The sequence below is a fragment of the Gordionus sp. m RMFG-2023 genome, chromosome 3 (assembly GCF_954871325.1).
Source record: "Gordionus sp. m RMFG-2023 chromosome 3, tfGorSpeb1-WG-v2, whole genome shotgun sequence".
NCBI lineage: Eukaryota > Metazoa > Nematomorpha > Gordioida > Chordodea > Parachordodidae > Gordionus > Gordionus sp. m RMFG-2023.
In genome coordinates this window covers 6533434-6539505 of record NC_088777.1, presented here as the reverse complement: position 1 = coordinate 6539505, position 6072 = coordinate 6533434, and positions in this window count along the sequence as shown.

Genomic DNA, 6072 nt, shown 5'->3' with positions numbered 1-6072 from the left:
TTAATTGTTAAAGATTCAATTATCATTCAAAATTTCCATTCAAAATTTCCCTGCTAAATTTTGATTTATAAATAAAAACAACTTTGTTATTGCAGGAGCTAGAATCTCAGGGGGCTCAACTAATATATTTTTGATGGAGACTTCGCTCCCATACCCTTTATTTTGTAGGCCGACCCGCTTTTGCCCGGGCTTCGGCAGTTTATATTATTAATACTTTTTAAATTGAAATTTGCAAACTCTGAACAATTATTCTGAATTTCATATTTTGTCTTTATTATGCATACAAATAATAAAAGTAAAAAAGTACGACATTTCTAAAGATAATATTTTTTGAACAAAATATTTATCCATTTATTACAATATAAAATATTTTATATTAATGATATAAAAAAAATTTGTGTCTAAAGAATTACAAGTGATAAAAATTGTTATTCAATTTATACAATGCCGTATTTATGGAATTTAAAAACTACACAAGGCAATATTATTATTAGTAATCTAATATAATTGTGTGACCATTTTAGACAATGTTTCATAGAATGGGCTAATAAGAAAAAATTTGTAGGCCTTAACAATAATTATGGAAGAAGAGAATATAAACCACTAATTCAAATATAAAACATATGTTGGTTAGAGCTTCTTCTTAGATGACATTATGGAAGCTAGATAAGTGATCGAGAAAATTATTATGAGATGTTAAATTTCTAAAAGATTATCTTTGATTTTTAATGATATATAAATATCTAGACAGTTGACCATTGTTGCTTAAGTAAATCATGCAATCAAATACTCTCAGCAGAGAGAGTAAAATAATTATGAAAATATATCTAAGTTACATACATGGCAAGGAAATGCATATTAGAAAATAATGATTTAGTAACTAAAATAAGGACAAGAGTGATATGATGAAAGCAATTAAGATTTAATATATTATTATCACATCACCTCTAGTTAATATATTATGTCTTAAAAGGTTTGTAATAATATCAAAAATATACTCGTATTAAAAATTTAACTCAAAACTGTTTTTCAAAAAAGCAAAAAAGCTTTTCTAAAATAAATAAAAGAAGAGAAAAAAAAGATAATTAATAATGAGGACATCCATTTTGGGATGAATAATAAGGTCTTTTTTTAAAATAATATTTTTATCAAAAATAATAGATGGCGTTAAAAAAATTGAATTCAAATTTTTACTAACATAAGCATTTATTAGTAAAGTTATTAAAATATTAAAAACTGATGGGTTCTTCCACGAATCCATGTGCCTAATTCTTTAAAAAATTTTTTTAGTTTTGCTACCGCAGGTGGTGAGAATGAAGCAAGCTATGGGTATGAATAGAAAAAAAGGATCTATGAAATTGTATTTTTACTGGGTTTCTGCGGGTCGAGGGCGTCGACGTTGTGGTTAGATAGTGCTGAAGTCACAAAGCAGACCCCTTGATCAAGGAATCAAGGACATATTATCAAGATGTTTTCTTGGTTCTAAATTGGTTCAAGTCTGGATGGAATGTCTGCTGATTTGAGGGCACGTAATATGATATTATTACATTTGGTGTGCCGTGGAAGAAGGCCTCGAGAAAAGCGGCAGTGAAGGCAATGTCTACACTTGCGATCAACACTGGTTCTACAATGTTTACTCTGAAACGGTAGGACAATTTTGTAATTAGGCCGTAGTCCAATAGAAAATCTTAGCTCGTCATCGGAAAGCAACAAATCATGTTAAAGGGTATAGCTTCCTGAAACTCGTAACATGATCCTTGATTGGTGAAAAACTGTGAGATCATCATCGAGTAGGCTGGATTTTAGATAAGCGAAGGAGCCTTCCTTGAGTGGAATATCCATGTCTTTCTGTGAACACCAGGAAGGTCATCGAGTGTTTGGGATAACGGAATTGTCCCAAGTCTGGGCTTCAGTTAATAAGGGGTAATTAAAGTGAGAAAGCTGACTGTGAGTCAGATGAAATAGGTGAAGCCATAAAACCACTAATGGAAAAGTTAGAGGTGAGAGAAGCCGATATCCATAAGCTTGCATGGAAATGATGCTTTTAACCATTAATTATAGTTGAAGCAGAGTTTAAAGATCCCTACAGCAAACGATTTGACATAAGTTTCAAATGATTTAAGTAATTCGGGAAATTGAAGATTTAGGGATCGAGGAGCCTAGTGAAGGTAATACTAAATTTGAACAAAAATATCGACAATTATTAAAATAATTAATGAAATTATATAGTTTTTATAAAGTCCTTATTATTTTATTAAAAAATTCCTTTTCAATATTATTCTTCTAACAATATTTTTTTTACAGTAAAGTATTAAAACATGATTTACCTGGTGTTGTAGGGAAAGGACAACAACAGTCATATCGATCTTGTATCATTTTATTTGTAGGTCTAAGATCACAATAATAATTATCCGGACAATTAATGCCTCCTCTAACGCCGCATATGGCATTCGGTAATGCTGCGCTGTTCGGACACAACCTGCAATCAATAGGTATGTTAAATTATTAAAAATATAAATAAAATGTTTTTAAATTAATAAATTTGGAACAAACATTCTTCAAATAGGAACCTACAAAATATTTTATTAAATCCAAGTCCGCCTACAAAAAGCTGGCAAATATTTTTTATATCTTGGTCCGATTCATTGCTCGCGAAGTTATGGGCCAAATTTTAAAAAAAGCTTATAGGGTAGGTACTTCAAAAAATATCTATTTAATTTATTTTCATAAATTTTTTATATTTGTTATAAATATTTATATTTGTTCACTTTATTAATATATATATCATGTAAAAAAATTGTGAAATATATCCCAATTTGTAATTTTTTAAAAACTTTTTTTTTATTTATAAATCTAATTTATAATTGTAATAATCAATCATTCAAAAAAAATAGAAATAGGAAAGAAATTTAATATTAATATATATATCGGGCTACAGCAGAGCTCTTGTTTTATTGATAATGACACTCTGTGAGATAATTGACCTACCTTGCAAAATCCTTCTTCCTGTTTTTCAATTTTTATATTTAGCATGCTTTTAATTTTTGCATATTCTTAGCGCCATTTTGCATGTTTTTCTGATGTTTTGCGACATTAATTCTCACTTCAAAATATATGCTTAATCTTCTTTTATGTACCTAATACTTCATTCTTGTTAATTTTGTGACATTATGTGTGAGTTGTATGCCAGGTTTAAATATTTTATTTACTTTTGCTATGTCTTTCATCATTATGGAATCAATATTCATAAAAATGAAAAATATAAATTCCTGGTCAATCATTAAATAAAAGAGAAATTTTGGATTCATTCATCATTTTTGATGGGTTATAACTTAGGATTCTGTTGATATAATTAGAGGGAGTTTGCAGAAAATATCGACAATATCATCCTTTTAATCTAAAGATTTATTGAATTATTTTTCGAATTGACAAATTTATTGTCAAACAAAAAGGTTATCAGTTCACCTGTGACCGTGTGTAGTTCAAAAATATATTACTAAAAACAAAATAAAAATAAATATTGCCATACAGAATAGAATTTTAAATTGGTGAAAATATATACACCAAGTTGTGATCATTCATTAGTCATTTTACTATTTAATGATTGTTAAGTGCTGGGTTAGCCCTGTTATTTACTCTAAAACAGTATGAGTAGAAGGCAACCAAACTTAAAATTTCAAGAAAATGTAAATGTAATAAAAAATATTTAAATGAAAAAAAATTTAGGGTGATTATTTGACCATAATAAATTATTTTAACATTTTGAAATTCAATTCAATCTAAATTATTAAATGCCAAAATAAATACATTTCTATTCTTTTGACTGTATTCCGAATCATAACATAAGTTACAAATATCAGTGATATTTCCGATTTAATAGCTAAGGAAATAGCAGTCCAATTATATAAAAAAAATTAAAAAATTTTTTGTCAGTTGAAATTAAGCATTAGCTAAAATCTAAAAGTTGATTACATTAGATCTATGTTAATTTTGTCCTATTTTCATATTTGCTACATATGCCACTTTTTATGATATTAACATATTTTATAATTATATTATTGTTATGCCAAATTTTAAATTTTATAAAAAAAATTATGGATAAATAATTTACAAAAAAATTTATTAATTAAGTGTTGATTTATTCCTTATAAAATTAATAAATTAAAAGTAAATAAAAATTGTGCTTCTATGTTACATTTTATTTTGCACTTTTTAAAATAAATAAATTCACATAATTAAAAATGAAATGGTGCATTTTGAATAAAAAATAAGATAATTCTTATTATATTTATTATCACTTGTATTTTAACTTTGTCAAATAGCTCATAAATTTTTGAATAATTTTTTTTTTGCTTCTATTTGGATGTCATGTAAGATGGCTCTTAAATTTTTGAATTTATTATATAAGTTTTTATTTTAAATCTAAATTTCAAAATGGTATTTCCCAATTTCAATAATTTATACTTGGAAACCTTTAATTCATAACTGACGAGATAATAAATTTTTTTTTAGATATAATATGGGAAAGTGGAATATTGGCTTTTAAATCAATTTGTTATGATTTTGAATGAGTATGATAGTTATTTATGTACAATATTATATTAAAAATTAATGAAAATAACAAACAATCGGGTATTAACCCTTCACTACAAAGGTGGAAAAAACTCCCTTAACTACAAAGGTGGGGTCTATTATACCCCAAATTTTGATTAGCTATATCTCAGAACATATTAAAAATTGAGATCTAAAATTTTAGGTATATATTTAAAAAATATTGGAGATAATAAATACAAAATCTTAGATTAATATTTACTTTCAAAAAAAAAGTTAGACAAATTTTCCTAAAGTTACTGAAATAAAATTTTCTTTTTGAGTACTTCCTTTAATTATGGTATTATCACTATATAAAATTCAAAAAATGCAAATTTTATTAAATATTTTATTAAATCAATGTTGAATAATGATAATTACATAAATTTTATAAAAAAATATCATATATCAAAAAAAATATTAATCATCAAATATCATGTAAAATTTTGAGATAACATTCGCCGCAAATTGTATGCATATGATCTTTACAAATAAATTTTGAACAATTTAAGCAAATTATTGTTGTTTTTTTTATCTTTCACCCTTGGACACTCATAACATCTTCCCTTTTTATTTATTGGAATATGTTTTTCATCAATTATGCTGAGAACGTCCCCTATGTTGTTACGTAATAGTACGAGGGTTCTCATATCTACTGGTCATAAATGGAGTTATCAGTTCCATAGCTAATAATTTTATAAATTTAGACCTTTTTATATTCAACAAATTATTGGCTTTATAAACTATTAGGGCATTTATTATTGAAATATTTATCATAGTATAAAAAATGGTAAGTGGCCATCTATTTGATCTCCTAGATATGGAATATATTGAGCAAAGTTGATCCACTACATCAACTCCTGCTTTGGTTAAATCATAGTTATAATTTCTGGTTTTAACAATTCACCAGTTGTTACATCAATTTTATTATCATAATGTAGTGTTGAAAGCAACACTACATTCTTATACCTTTATATGAAACAATAGTAGTATTTTCTTTTATTTCTCTTTTTTTATTAAAAAATAATGCAGGTAACTGCTTTTTATTTTTTTTTAATAGTCCCTACTATTGTTAGGGAATGTGAAGATAAATAATTAGCTAATTCATAGCTAGTAAACCAATTGTCCATTGTAATACTTCTATTACTTTTTGAAATTGGTTGAATTAGTCTTTCAACTACATCAAATGGCTTGTTTGACAATTTATATGGACCTTCTGGCTGATTGCCAGTATATAATTCTGTTTTTAATGTATAAAAAGTTCTAGAATCAACTAGAACATATATTTTCAGACCATATTTTGATGGTTTATTTGGCATATATTGCCTAAATGGACATTTTCCTTTGAATGAATAGTAACATATTGTCCAGCAGAATAAGAATTATTGCAATTATCATTAAAAATATCAAAAATTTCTCTAATATGATCAAGTGCTTTCCTTGTATTTCTTGTATTCATATCATCAAATCTAAGCACTTTCA